Source organism: Caretta caretta, chromosome 2, assembly GCF_965140235.1.
Source record: "Caretta caretta isolate rCarCar2 chromosome 2, rCarCar1.hap1, whole genome shotgun sequence".
NCBI classification, from domain to species: domain Eukaryota; kingdom Metazoa; phylum Chordata; order Testudines; family Cheloniidae; genus Caretta; species Caretta caretta.
The window spans coordinates 102,252,812-102,267,421 of record NC_134207.1 but is presented as its reverse complement, the minus strand read 5'-3'; the positions used below and the strand labels follow the sequence as shown (position 1 = coordinate 102,267,421).

General features: G+C 38.3%; 1 protein-coding gene across 5 annotated transcripts in view; it reads left to right on the top strand.

The window, feature by feature from the left end:
• The first annotated feature begins 2,350 nt into the window (after nt 1-2,350).
• ZNF516 (zinc finger protein 516) overlaps nt 2,351-14,610 on the top strand; it is a 132,103-nt gene continuing 119,843 nt past the window's right edge. For 2 of the 5 annotated variants that reach the window (XM_048840091.2, XM_048840092.2), the window contains exon 1: nt 6,244-6,558. The gene's annotated coding sequence lies outside the window, so the exon portion shown is untranslated. Of the gene's footprint in view, nt 2,465-6,243; nt 6,559-14,610 lie in introns of those variants that run through there. The other 3 variants (XM_048840093.2, XM_048840090.2, XM_075125339.1) reach the window with 3 other exon arrangements.

The following is a 14,610-nucleotide window of genomic DNA, read 5'->3' as shown; positions in this document are numbered from 1 at the left end:
ATAGAGCTTGTCGTTAATGTCTATAACTCTTGTGAATTTGGGATTCCATTAATGTTGAGTTCTTCTCATCTACCAAACTTAAGGCCCAGTTCTTCAGTCCTCCTTCAGAGACCCATTCCCTACTCTTTAACGGAGTAACCAGTGCAGGACTGAGTCCTATGGAAAGGAAATGTGGAAAATATTAAGTATTTTAAGGGCACTGTATAGAGACTCAGTAAGCAGAGCCCTGAGTGAGCTCACATTTTACTGTCTAAAGGAAAGAATCTATACAGACTAGAGAGAAAAAGAGGCAGGTCATGAAAATCACATTTTTATGTGGAGGAGCTTGAAAATCTCATGCACCTTTCATTGTTCTAAACTGTCAATTTTCACCATATGGAAATTATTAGCCTAATACTGTAGTTTTAAATACTGCCCAGGAATGCTGATTTATAATGGATATTTTATTCTTTGTGTAAAGAAATGCTAAACTTCTATATAAACTATAACGATTAGGAAAATCTACACCCTGCATTGTGTATGCGATTAGTTTTAAAGGGATGAATTCCGCTCTTATCTGTGCTTGTGTAAATCTGGAATAAGTGAAGTCAGTGTCCCTACAGCAACTGGAGTAACAGAGCAGAATCTGGCCTTGGGTTAAAAAAAAAAATCTTTAGGAAAGGTTACGAAGCATAAGGAACAAAACACAGACTTTGGAATACAGATTATCTACCATGATGAAAGCATTTATATACTCTACATTAAGGTGAAGAAACTGCTTCTGAAGTATAGGCTAAGTGCATTTTAAAAAGTGCCCTTTCTGTGTATTTAGACAAGCTATTTTCCTGTGAATTAGAATGAAATTTGATTGTTCCAACAAAATACATCCCACTCAGGCATTCAAGCTGAAACCAGCAACAATTGTCAATGACCTTTAACATGCCTGCTATTCAAATTAGTGCAGATCATTAATCACACATAGCTTACATTTTATGATTCGTGTATCCTTCATTACAAACTTTCTCTCTTGCTTGCTGCCCCCTCCCTCCCTTTTTTTCTTTATTCCAAGTCCTCTGGTAATAACCATTGGCTAGTGTAGGGATTCAGAACAGGATCGTACATTTTGGAAGCTGTCTGTAGTAGTTTCTGTTGCAAGTGCAAGAAGTTGGAGGGGTGACACAGCAAAGTCAAACGTTGCGTGCACAAATACCACAGCACTAGGTAACCGTTTTCAGGCGCAGAGCTTGACTGTCTGGCAAGAACCACGTTCGGGGTGGTTTGGACAGTGTGTTCCTCTTAACTGCTAGTTATTCCTAGGTGAAACATGGCAGAAAAGGAAAGCTCTGGGGTGTAAAGATAATACTAACCCGCCTCAAAAGTCCAGCATGGCAATTCTACATCGGCATGCATTTTTACAACAAACAAACAAAAACCAAGCACTCTCAACCCTCAACACACTCAAGAAGTCTAGCACCAAGCTTCAGAAGATTAATTTAGGGTTTCCAGCCATAGACTAAACATATTCCAATCGCCTATGGCACACATACTTTGGGTGATTAAACTGAGCTTTGCAAACGTACAGGAAAATAAGGTTTGAACTTTTCAAACATAGGAGTGGATTATTTTTTAAAAAAGCCATATGGCAGATTGATTTGCTCAGAGCTCTTTCAACTCTTCCAGCGTAACTGTGGAACACCATTACCCTTTGATCTTGATTGAGGACTTTAATGTTTTTGTTACTGTGCATTTGAATAAATCTATAAATATTTTACCAGTGGAGCTAAAAAAAAAAAAAAAGGATGTTTCGAATAGAAATGCATCTGGAGCAACTCCAAGCTCTTACATTTCAGAGCTTAGATATGTGGGGAGTGTATAGTAGTTTGCACAAACATAACTTTTCACACAAAACAATACACACACACACACACACACATATCCACCTCTATGATAGCTTCCAGTAATTCAGCTCCTGAATGTTTTAGTCATTTGAAAGAAGGTGAGATACATAACAAATCTGATAATGATTCAGTCCTATTAGTGGAATAATTATTTGTATATGACTCATTTCGAGCATCTAGACTTTCCCCGCATTGTGCCAGAACTTTGCTGATGAGACAATAGTAGATAGTGTGTGCATTTAATATAGGACAGACCATTCTCCCATCTGGGGGAAGACATCAACCTATACATTGGAGGAAGCCAACGAAAAACAACTGGGATTCGCCAAAGCCAGGCTCGGTCTTTCGTCTGGTAGTCAAAGCAGCCCCGGCGGGCCAAAGGGCCAGGGAAAGTTTGGCGCTGAAGGGGCCCCTGGGTTGGGGCTCGACATAGAGGGTTTGCAAGTCGCCCCCCGTCCGCAGGAGTGGAGCTGGCGCAGTGAATCATGTGCAGTTCTTTCCTTATTGCATTCAGCGCATGGTTTCACCTTCAGATTCTTGTTTGTCTGTGTGTCCTTTCCCAAATATTATTACCTTACGCGAACGAGGTAAGGCACAGGGTGGGGTGGAGTGGGGAAAAATCTCCGTAGGATCTTTTTCTTTTTGGGGGGCTGGGGGCGGTTTGGGGGGATGTGGATCCTCTGAATACGCCCGTGGGAAAAACTTCGCTTTTCCAATTAATGGTTAGTCTTACTCTATAATTTAAGGGATTTTAAAATGGTAACTTTGTACTGTTTGCCGAGAAAGAGATCATTGTTACTGCAGTGGTGCTGGTGGGGGAATTTATGGGCTGTATGAGCCTTTTGGCTTTGTACACTTCGTCAAAGGCGGGGGTGGGGGGGGGGGGAAGAGCTTGAATGCTATATTCATCCATGAAGAAACAAAGAACAAATTGGCTTACTTTAAAGTAAAATGCTTTGGCTAATGAAGGTGGGTGATGGGACTTCAAGCTTTTGAGCCTCGAGTCGCTACTTAAATTATTAAGGATTTTTGCTGGGTAGTATTGATTCAGAATATGCATGAAATGCTTGATGCCTGGGGTGTGTGTGTGAGTGTTTTCCCTTCATTTTTTAGTTGCACTCCCTTCAGCTGTGCGTACATAACTCAATGATAAACATTAAAAGAAGTACACAGCTTATCAAAGGAAGTTGGGGCGGGTGGGGGTGGAAAACAAGTATTCACGGATAGACACTGGAACGCTGAGAAGGGCTTGAAGGACAATGTGTAGCAATTACTTCCAGAAGATGAAAATAGCCGTGGGGGTGGGGGTGGGAGTTGAATGTTTATATTTTTTAAAAAGGACACAGAGAGAAAGAAGAGTAGAAATAACGCATTTCCAGACATTTTGTGCGATGAAAGCTTTCCTCCTTCCCCCCTCCTTCTCCCACTATCTCCAGTGAGAATTAGCATACCAAATAGTTGCGAACCTAATTTGAATTAAGATGGTTCGACAAGTTTAAGAAACTTTGCTAAACTCTGTGATAAGAGAACAAGTTGGGATATTACCATAGGCTGAATGTGTCTGGAAACTTGTGTAGAATGACAGTCACCCTGTTGTTTTTGCTCTAAAACCAGCTAACCTCTCCAATTAACTACTCCCGAGAAACCCTGGCTTTTAAACTGAAAAGTGCTGGTTAGGAGTCAGCACCATTTGTTATGAGCGTTAATAAGCTCCCAGCAGTAGACAAGTATCTTCTGGGGAATGTGCATTGTGTGTCTATGTCCATTACGCATATAGCTAAAGAGCCACTTGGACACTAGATGTTCAAAAATAAATTTGTTCAGACTTCTTCCTAAACATGAACCCTGGTCTTTATTTAATCCAGATGCAGGATTCCACCCCCAACCCCATATTTGCTGCCTTATTGTTGGTTTACATTTTCTGAAAAGGCGACTGGTGTAACCTGTGGAATTTGAAATGCAAATAAAAGCCTGTGGGAGTTGAGGCAGAACAAATCAGCATTTATAAAGTGAAAAAGATTTAATGTCTTTGAAACCATTGCAAGATTTTTTATAAAAACTGAATCATGACGTCAAGTCGTGTGAGAGATTTTTTTTTGTAATGTCTGAAATGTGAAGTGCTTACAGGAAAAACAGATTACAAGATTAACATCTGTTAACATGATCGTTTATCTACAGCCAAAAATAGGTCACTCCTTTCTTAAGGAAACACGACTGCTGGGCGGATGATTAAATAATGAATTTAGACTAATGAGTTAGTTGCAGTCTGTGTGTGTTATAATCTGACCTGTGACAAAAATATTTAATTCAGAGACCTTCGGAGATCATTATAAGGTCAAAGTCCCTTTTTAGGGAGAGGCACAACTCTCCCTCCTCTTCCTCCCACCCCCTTTTTCTGCTTCTTCTTTTTTCCATTCCCTATTGCTAAATGTTCTCCATCTCCTCCTCCCCCACTGAAGCAGTAATGAATGTTTTCCATCTCCAGTATTGTTAAAGGACACCAACTCTTTGCGTGCAAATGGCTAAGTTTCCTAAGCTCTGGGGTTGTTTTGTCATTAACTGAGACAGTGGCAAAGAAGAATAGGAAACGCCGATGCAAAGTAGCTCTCTGCTTTGCATCTGCCTACCCTCTAACTGTGATTGACAGCCCAAGCCTCCAATCCCCACTTCTTCCTCTCCATAGCTCTGAGTGCGTTTCTGTTACTGCTCAGACCTAGAACCAGGCTGCTTTATTTATTTACACATACCTTGGTGTGTGTGTGTGGATAGATAGAAATCTGCATAGGTACATCAAATCTCATACAAGACAACCGTATACCTCTGTTAGGTCCATAATAATGAATATGTAAAGAGTCAGCATATGAGGAGATTTCAAGTTACAAGTTGAGACCTGCTGGAGGAGAAGAAATATAAAATGATCTCTGGTTATATTTTTACAACAGCGTTGCAGTCATACCTATGTGAGGCAAATGGTGTATTGAAGTCCAAGAGTTACACCCATTCTCAGGTCATCATTGTTGTTTATATCTTGTAGCAATCTTCACAGTACATTATTTTTTTAAAAGTGACTGCAGAGTGCTCTTATGAAAATCACTTTGGGCCCTATGGAGCAATCGATTTTTAGACAATTCCTCATTGATTTCAGAGAAGATTGCTGCTGAAAAATTAGAGAGGTCTTTCATACTGGGAAGTAAAACAAAACTATCATGTCTCAAACTTTCTGAAGTTCTTGTAAAGTTTTTTTTTGTGAAGGGGACAGAGTAAATATTTAGTTCAGTGCAAATCCTTGAATTTAAAGCTCATTGCTCCAATAGAATAAAAATGCTGCTGACCAACAGACTCTGAATAATGGTCATTTCTAGACTACACAATAGGCACATTCAATAAAGGAATGCCTGTCATGAACCATACCAGGTTTTGTGCTTAGTTAATCCTCTACCCCAACTTCGCTCCAAATATTGATGTTATAATTTTATTTTTGTTTGGTGTATCAAGAATGTGCTACTTGTAAGTGCAGTGATCCAGACCTTCAGTTAGAGTTTAGCATTTTCTGTGCTTAGGGGTGGATTGTCATTTATCTGTTGAGTTCTCTCATGTTGTGTAATTGCGGTAAAAGGATGGGTGGGTTAGAGGTAGGACAGTTAAAGGACTAAATGCAACCTTTTGTATAAAACAACTTCCCAATTCACTCCGGAGATGGCCAGAATCACTCCTTGGAGAGGGAGCCCAGAGGATGTCCAAAGAGGAACCTTTATTCTTTGGCCTTGTGCCACATACTTTATTTCATGCCTGCTGCACTAAATGAGTTAACTATCAAAGGGTTTTTCATTAACTCGACTTGGCAGCCACATATTTAACTTTTTTTTTTTTTTTAAAAAAGAGCGTAACAATTTAAAAACGGATTTGAACACCACAACGTGGAAAACTTTTACTCCTATTCAGCCTATTTTATAATACCAGATTACCTTTGTGCCCCTCCTCTTCTCCCCAACCCCATGGGTCTGGTGCTTTCAGAGAGCCTTGTCGGGATGGGAAAGGCAATTGCTCGACTTTGTCTTGACCGTTGCATTCCTGTGTTGCATTAATAGCCTGCATCGCCTGGAGGAGGCCAGAGAGCTGCAGAACACGAATGCAACAAAGACTGCAACGGCTTTAAGATTTGTTGCTGTGGTCGAGGTGGCTTTGCAGGGCTGATGTGGCTGGAAGGTGTGTGTGAGAGAGAAGGGGAGGGTTTGTACCTGGGCTGGCCGCAGGAGGGGAGCGGGCCAACCCCAGCAGCAGCTTGTTGCTGTGTGTTCAGTGCCGAGGGAGGGAAGCAGGGAGGAGTTTGGCTCAGGCAGCTCTTGCATTCAGTTGTCCGCCTTTATAATGTAGCCAGGACGTCACAGCCATGCACTGTAACACAAGAAGTTAAAGAGGCAGAGGGGAAGCAGCCACCCCTCAACTTCTAGCCCTTAACAAAGGCAGAGGCAGGCAGGGATCTGTCAGGAGAAACAGGCGCCGAGAGGAGAGGAAAACACAACTGGGGGGGGGGCTCGGAGAGATCCAGGGAGGCGCAATTAATGGAGGAGGAACGTTTTGAGGAGGCGAGGGAGGGGGCAGTTGAGCTCAGGCGGCCCCAGCGCTGCCCTATTGGATTACGTGGGGATCTCGTTGCTGGTGAAGCATAGTGGCGTGCAAGGTAATTTACTTTCTATTTTAAACTCCAGTTTGTTATTGTTGAAGGGAAAGGGGGGGGGGGGGACTTGTTGCAAGGCGTGGCGTGCCCAGAAATAATTACGTAAGTATTCAAACCGGCTTGGTGGTGTTGCTGACAAGAGGGGCAGTTTGTTCTGATGGCAAGGATGGAGTTTATTCCTGACAATGTATCGATTTGGAAAGCTTGAGGGAAGGGGATGGGGAGGAGGGGGTGAAACAGAGAGAAACATCGCGCTCTCTGTCTGTGGACAGATGAAACTTGGTTGCAAGGAACCCAGATTTATTTCTGGGCGTGGGATAAGGCACTAATATAGTGTAGTTCTGCAAAACAAAGGGGAAGGATGGTAGCTGAATTGCAGTTTTCCTGCGTTCACATTACACTCTTGGTCTTTTTTTTTTTTAAATATTTTTAAAGCTCTGATAACACAGATGAACTGACACAAGTTCTGATTAGTTCTGCTCTATGAGTGAGTCACAGAAAACCTTTATCTTTCAATATTATGGTGCCACTTTCTCGTTAGTGAAGGGAGGACTTTTATAGTTTGGTTTCAAGTGTTCTCCAGCTGGAATGCCCAGGAGACGCTTAAAAGTGGAATCCATTTTTTTAAATGCTATTAACTCCAAAATGTCACACTAAAACAAAGATACTTCTTTCATGTAGTGATGTCCATTAATCACATAGATGTGAAGTAAATGTCATTTAAAATTGTTCTCTCAAGCTGAAGGCAATAATTATGTTCCTTTCCCCAGTAAAATCTTGTCTGTACAGTAATCAAAATGAAACTGTTTTTCATGTACCAGATAAATATTTGTATAAGCTCTTCAAATATTTTTGATGCTAAGGTAACATAGGCATCATGCATATGTTTTGGTTGCTGTAGAAGGGAAAAAACCTTCATTTGTGTAGTGCTGCTTCATTTTCTGTCAACATGTCCTTTAGTTGTGTCAAAACAAAACCTGAAATAAACTGTCCTGTTTATGCTTTTGTGTGTGTGTGTGTGTGTGTGTGTGTGTGTGTGTATATAAGTTGAATGTACTCTGTCAGGTGCTGAGAAGAGATAAAGAATGGAATTTATCTGAGGTTTTTCTACTAAAACTGGAAGCTGAAGTTGTATAGGAACACCTGTGGTGTAATTAGTATTACAGTTCAGTTATTCAAGGAGACATCTTTAGTTTCACAAGAATAACTGCCATAGCCATCTTGAGTAAGCTCTGGGTAATAAAGTGATCTGCATGTATATTTGGTTTACTTTGAAATAGTGGTATTATGTATACCTTCACTAGTTCTCAGACATTATAAAAGACTCTCTTCAGTTATATCTAATAATCCTCTTCTGAATTTATTTGCAGGGTCTTGATCCTTTAAAGTCCGATGATGTGATATCTTGGTTAGCAAGTATTATTACAGATTCTGCATTACTAATGAAAAAAATCAAACCCCAAACTATGATAAGATTGCATTAATCTGAAGTAGTTGAACAGTGCTGATAGAAAAAAATCTGAGAGAAAATTTAAAGATATTTGAGAGTAACATGGTCTTAAAACACTGACTGATATAACAGATGGGTATCCAACACTTGTTGTATATCAACAAAGAAGTGGTGCTCATAAATTAGCATAGCTTCTTTCTAAGAGGTTTTATAGCTCATCATGACCTTTTTAAATTGCTAAACATTACTAAAACAATATGCATCAAGAGCTGCAGTCTCTCAGTAAATATGACTGCTCTCAGTACTCTGGGAAAATGAAAATAGTTTACATCATTAGTATTAATGCTATCTATTGTTATGACCTCAATAACTGACTTCCTGCCTGGAATGGAGTTACAGTGGTGACATTTAACTTATATAGATTAAAGTTTCCTGACACAGTGAATATCACCTTTAAAAAAAATGTAGCTACATCTGATTTTCTTATAAGTAGTCATAGCACAGTGCCATCACCAAGATCTAACAAGACCAATTATCATCACAGGAATTTTCAGTGACCAGATAAAAATGATTGTCATCATTCTAAATCAGTGGTTCTCAAACTTTTGTACTGGTGACCCCTTTCACATACCAAGCCTCTGTGTGTGACCCCACCCCCTTTTAAATTAAAAACACTTCTTTATATATTTAACACTATTATAAATGCTGGAGGCAAAGTGGGGCAAGCTAACAGCTTGCGACTGCCCCCATGTAATAACCTTGTGACCCCCTGAGGGGTCCCGACCCCCAGTTTGAGAACCCCTGATCTGAATGTTCTTTCCTGGTCTAACTGCCTTTTAACTGCAACTTTTCTCCATTTAGCTTTACTCCAGCAAACATAGAGACTTTTTCCCCCCCAAATATTTCAGAATTATTTGAGAAGGAGGGAGGGGAACCAATATGCCTCGCTTGAGTGAAAAATAAGAACCCTTTAAAATATACTTTCTTGGTGATGTTTGTGTAGCATACATCAGATGGCACGATGTATGACAGACTGGAGGAGTATAATCAGATGAATGATGTAGATGCTAACTTTTGTAAACTTTGGGCAGTCTATTTATTTAGCTTTGTTAAGGTCATTAAGTGCAGTGGGCCAAATCCCCAGCTGGTGTACATTCATTTAGCTCCATTGACTTTAATGGAGTTACACCAGTTTATACCAGCTGAGGATCCAGCCCGATTACTTTTACACTGTGATTTTTTTCCTACCCCTATGAAAGAAAATATAATTACCATACTTATTAAGGGCTTGATCCAAAGCCCACTAAAGTCAGTAATAGCTTTGGAGGGCCCCAGTATCGCAAAGACTTATTCATACCCTTAACTTTACACACCATTTACTTAATTGGGATGATTCACTATGTGTTTTAAAAAAAAGCAAGTTTGTAAGTCTTCAAAGGATCTTGACTCAAGTTTGTAGATCCTATATTCAGATTAGAAAATTGTGTTTAGGGTGTCCAACTGCATTATGTCTTAACACCATAACAATAGGAAGCTGAAATACAAACTTGATTGCATTCAGCAGGAAGAAACTTGCTTGAGCCTGTGTATTTAACTTGTAAAATGTGCTTGTTTACATTTTTAAGACACAAGTGTGAATGTGTACATGTATGCTTTTTAAGGATGAACATGTATTAGTTTTCTACCAGAAATGGCATTAAAAAAACCCCACTGTTGTTCTTTTCATAACTGTGCATTGTTTGTCAGTTTGGCAAGAATGTATGAGCCGTTTTATACTTGCTTGTTGCCTAGCTGTCCTCTGATACACATATCCTCTGCTCCTATTGACTTCAGTGGGAGTTGCATGAGTGTATCTCTCAGGGTAAAATTGCGCTCTGTCTATTTCAGCAGCGGAGATTTCAACTGTTTGGAACCATGGTAGCTTGGAAACTATGAGCTATCTTAACTTACTTTTTCTGTAGCCATAAACTGCATCCAGATAATTAATGACTGGATGGCAAAAAACAGCAGAAAGTCAAATTTATTTGATTAGACATCTGCAATATAAATATTTGAACCTTGCAGCAACATTCCTTTTTCAAAGCAGACATCTTACATGATGTAAATGTTTATACATTTCAGTGCTAGGATAAAGCTGTTATGATTCAATCACTTAGGGCAAAATTCTCTTTTGGGTTACACCAGTGTAATTGCACAGTAACTCCTCTGTAATCAATGCAGTTACTCTGGAGTTACATGGGCATAAATGAGAGCAGAATTTAGCCCTTAATTTCTTAAAAGAAAAAAATGGAACCCTCTGTTTCCCAAGATTTGTACTAAAAACTCTCTCAGCAGAAATGATTTTAATAACCGTGGTATTACTGAGCCTGCTCTAAAATGTACTAGTGGATCATGGTTCAGGTAGTTAACATTGCTATAGCTTTCATTAGTATTGTAGTACTTGTGTGCATGTGTTTACTTTCATTACCTGACTGTAATCCTGCAAACGTCCTGTTTCTTGGCTTGCTAAACCTGCTTTCCTGTCTGAGGCCACTGATGATGATTACCCAACATCGATGATTAATTTTGCTATTGCTGTTTACACCTTAACTCAGGTATCAGTAGAGCTACATCAAAATCGGTACACATTTCCTGTAAACAGTTTCTCCCTCCATTCCAGAAGCTGGATTACAACAACAGTTCTTAAGCAAACAGTCTCAGGATATTATGCATGTGTTACTATGTTTTGAAGGGATATTGGCAAACTCTGTTTGTCTATTTACATGATGATAAAGTTACATATTTAGGGTTGTTAATGAATTCAGTGGTCTAAACTGTTTAAAACCTTATGGGATGAATGAACAGAGGCTTTTAATGTGGATTCAAAATTACTTACTTTGAGCTGAGTATTTAAAAAGTATTTTGACTTTTGCTAGCCTTTCACTAAAATGATGACTTATTGGAAATAATTGAATTAGTATCATCAGTAGAATATTATATTTAACACTTGCTTAAGAAAGTCTACATTTTACTGCAGCCAGATATAGAAGCCAAAGCCCAAATTTTGCTGTCATGTGTACCGGTGTAAATCCAATGTTACTCTGAATTTACATTGATGTATGGGGGAACACAATTTGGCACATAGTGCTTTGTTTCTCATTAAAGTTTATACAGTTACTAAATACATTTCAAATCTCTAAGAAATGCATATTGTCTCTCTCTTGTCTGTCTGTTTTCTTTACATCTTGCTGTCTGGCATTTGAGCTTTCCTTTCCACATGGAGGCTGTCATGCTTATGTCTAGAAGGAAATCTTTTCCACCAGCACATTTCCAAATTGTAAAGTAGTATAATTTTGTGACTCCCAAAAATTTTAAGTGCAGTTTCTGAAGTGATCTAGCTGTTAATCTTTTTTTTTTTTTCAAAATGAAATGGAAACTACAAAGCATGTACAATTGCAATCTGCAACTATTTTTAGAATTCAGACATGTTTAGTATATACTACAGTTATGAAAACAAATACTTAACACACAGGGTAATGGCTGGATACAGGTTATTTAAAAAAACCAACAAAACAGTAGCATTTACTCCAGCGACACTACATCTATTTCATATATATTCACTCTGATAGATTGCTTTTCTGGTTTTTTTTTTTTTGGTCAGTAGCTAATGAAATAATATATTTCATGAAATTACTGAAAAAAATGTAAAGAAGATATGAAAGATCAATTCATCAGGCAGTTCTGGATCTAAATGGTTGCTGAAAATAAGACCAACTAATGTATTTTAGTGTTTTCAAGGCACATGTACATATTTTTCTTTTCCAGCAGGTAAAGTAAAAGGAAGACTATTGAGTTGGCATGTCACTTTTGCTCATGTCAGATCAGGCTCCTTGATATGGCTGCACTATTATTACTTTTTTTCCCCTCTGTTCATTTAAAAGGATGGTGAGCAGGGAAATGGTGTTAGCTTTCAGGACATACTGTGACAGACTGATGGAAATTGAGGTGCTGTTTTTATTTTTAATTTATTTATCAACCCTGATTTAAAACATTCCTCAGGTTTCAGAGTTTTTTCCAGTAGTATGACACTTTCCAAAATGTGTCTTGATTACAGTTATAGTTAAAATTAAAAACATTTTCCATGCTTGTCATGTTAAAAATAGACTTTTTAAAGGAAATTATTCATGTTCTTTGTTTTAAAAAGGGCAACATGTGTGTTTCTTCACCATATGGTAGCATTTAACCCATATTATATGAACTGACTAGGAGTTGCATTTAAGTGTTGATTTATTTCAGTACTTCAAAATGTTCTTTGTCTGAAATCTAGTACAGTAAATGATGCTTTTAAGGTTGTGCAATGGAACTCTGGGTTTAGCAGCTGTAGTTTGCTGTTACAATGATACTAGGTAATGAGTAAGCATTTTTTTTTATTCTCTCTCAAATAATTTCCTTCAAGAATAATCCAGCTCTGAATGTTGAAATGATTTGTGGGAAGCCTTATTCACAATAGTCAGTGACACAACATGGTGTCAAGAGTTCCAGGGTGAGATGTTGCAGTCTGCTGGCTGAAACTAGAGCTACTCCTTTGATGGCTGGCGATATGCTAAGCAAGACTTAGTTTTAGTGCCCCAATAGTCTGCCCATTTTAAAAGGTGCATTCTTGTTCACTTTGGGTTAGACTGTGAAGTACGTATGTTGGTGAGCAGACCATTATTACCAACTCCAAGTATTATAAAACCATCAGTCAGCTCCCCAAAAATCATGGGATTTTTTTATTTTTTTACTTTTAAAGAAAATACATTTTGAGTTCTTTTGTTTGCTTTTTGGTTTTTTGAGCCTTTAGGGGGTCACATTTTCAGTCTTCACTGGAGCCATGAGGACTAGATACTTTTACAGTAAAAGCTGAAATTCTCCTATAGTTATTTGACTCCGAGAATTCAGACTTTAATGAAACACCAAATATTATTAGACTTGTGATAAAATTGTCAGAGTTGACGACATTTAGTTACTTACATAAAGTAGTCCCATTGATCTCAGTGGAACTACTTGTATGAGTAATCCATTTGCTCTCCATCATGTGTAAGGGGTTCACAGTCTGTCCCTTAGTGAGGTCTTTTGTGGCCTTAAAGTATATCCTTGAGTAGAAGAATATTCCAACATATCTGTAATGGGTTCACTGTATAAAAGATATGTTGGCTTCTTGTAGTTTCAGATTGTATTCTTAATAAATTAATTTGTACTATAGTGATTGTAAGTACATGGTACACTTCTTAGATCATTGGAAGAGCTCTGTATAATACTTCTGTTAACCTCAGTAAAATAAAACATGAAATAAGATTTCCAAACTCCCTCCAGTTTTGAAACCATTGAGGTGTGCATTGGGGAGAATCTGTACTCCACAGCATTATGCTGTCCTCTTGATGTCTCCTTGAATGCCACTACAGGTTTCATATATTTTCATACCTGGTCCCTTGCAATGTCCTCCCTATTGTTGTTTAACAGCAATACCTTGTTGACACCATATTTAATAGTAATATTAATGTTGATTTCAGGGACAACGTATTTCAAGGGAAAAAAGAGATAAATGTGTGTTCATTGATTTTCAGGAAAACCTGTAGGGACAGAAAAAATACATGCTGCATGTAGATAAGCCCTGGTTCCTTTTCTTATTTTCTAGATGAGTTTTACCTCTGTAAGTGAACGCTATGAACCGTGATGCATAATTTATATTGACATTAACAATGATACTAGAGGAATGTTTTAATGCCAGTTTGAGAAAATATCACAATTAATGTTGATAACCCTGGTTCAATTACATTGAAATTGATTTTAGTAGAAACATCCATGCCTTTGGCATGACCGTAAGTGGTATGATGAAATAATTCACTCCTTTTCATAATGCCAAGCATATTGGAGAGATCATGTTATCATGAACAGTGCACACCAGGTGTCAAATGACTTGACAGATATACAGCTTCACTTCTGAATGGTTCCTTCCAATTAGAAAGTAACAGTTTTAAAGGGATCAACGGAGGAATTGGAGTCTCTGAATTCTGTAATGTCAACAGGTGTGTTTTTGCTACTGTTATTTGTTCAGCTAGTTTTTAATGAGCCACAAAACTATTTGGTAAATCTTGGGCAAAGTTAGAAAACAATACTACATGAAAGTCGTGGGGATTAATGGTTTAGTGGTAGGGATTAAAAGTGGTCTCCGCAAATTACCCTGTTGATAGAGAAGCCAGAATCTGTTAATGGTATTACAAACTGATTGGTTTATCAGTCAGTTATTTTCTAGGTTGGTTAGTGATTATAGGTTGCTCTGTATTTGTACTACAAAAGTAAATTGTGTTGGGACTGCTAATATTCCACACACAGTTATTTTAAATATTAAAAGCAATGTCAGATAACTTTTCAATACTTATTTAGATGGGCATCAGCTGTGGCCAGAATTTTCCAAAGTGGATGCTTATAGTATTTGGGTACTAAATAGGTGATCTGACTTTCTGAGGTGCTCAAGAATGGAAGCTATAAGTGCTTGGCATCTCTGAAAATCAGGCCATCTATTTAAATGCTTAATTTTAGTGCTGAAATTTTTGGCCTGTGTCTTTATTTGTTTCTTTGCAGAA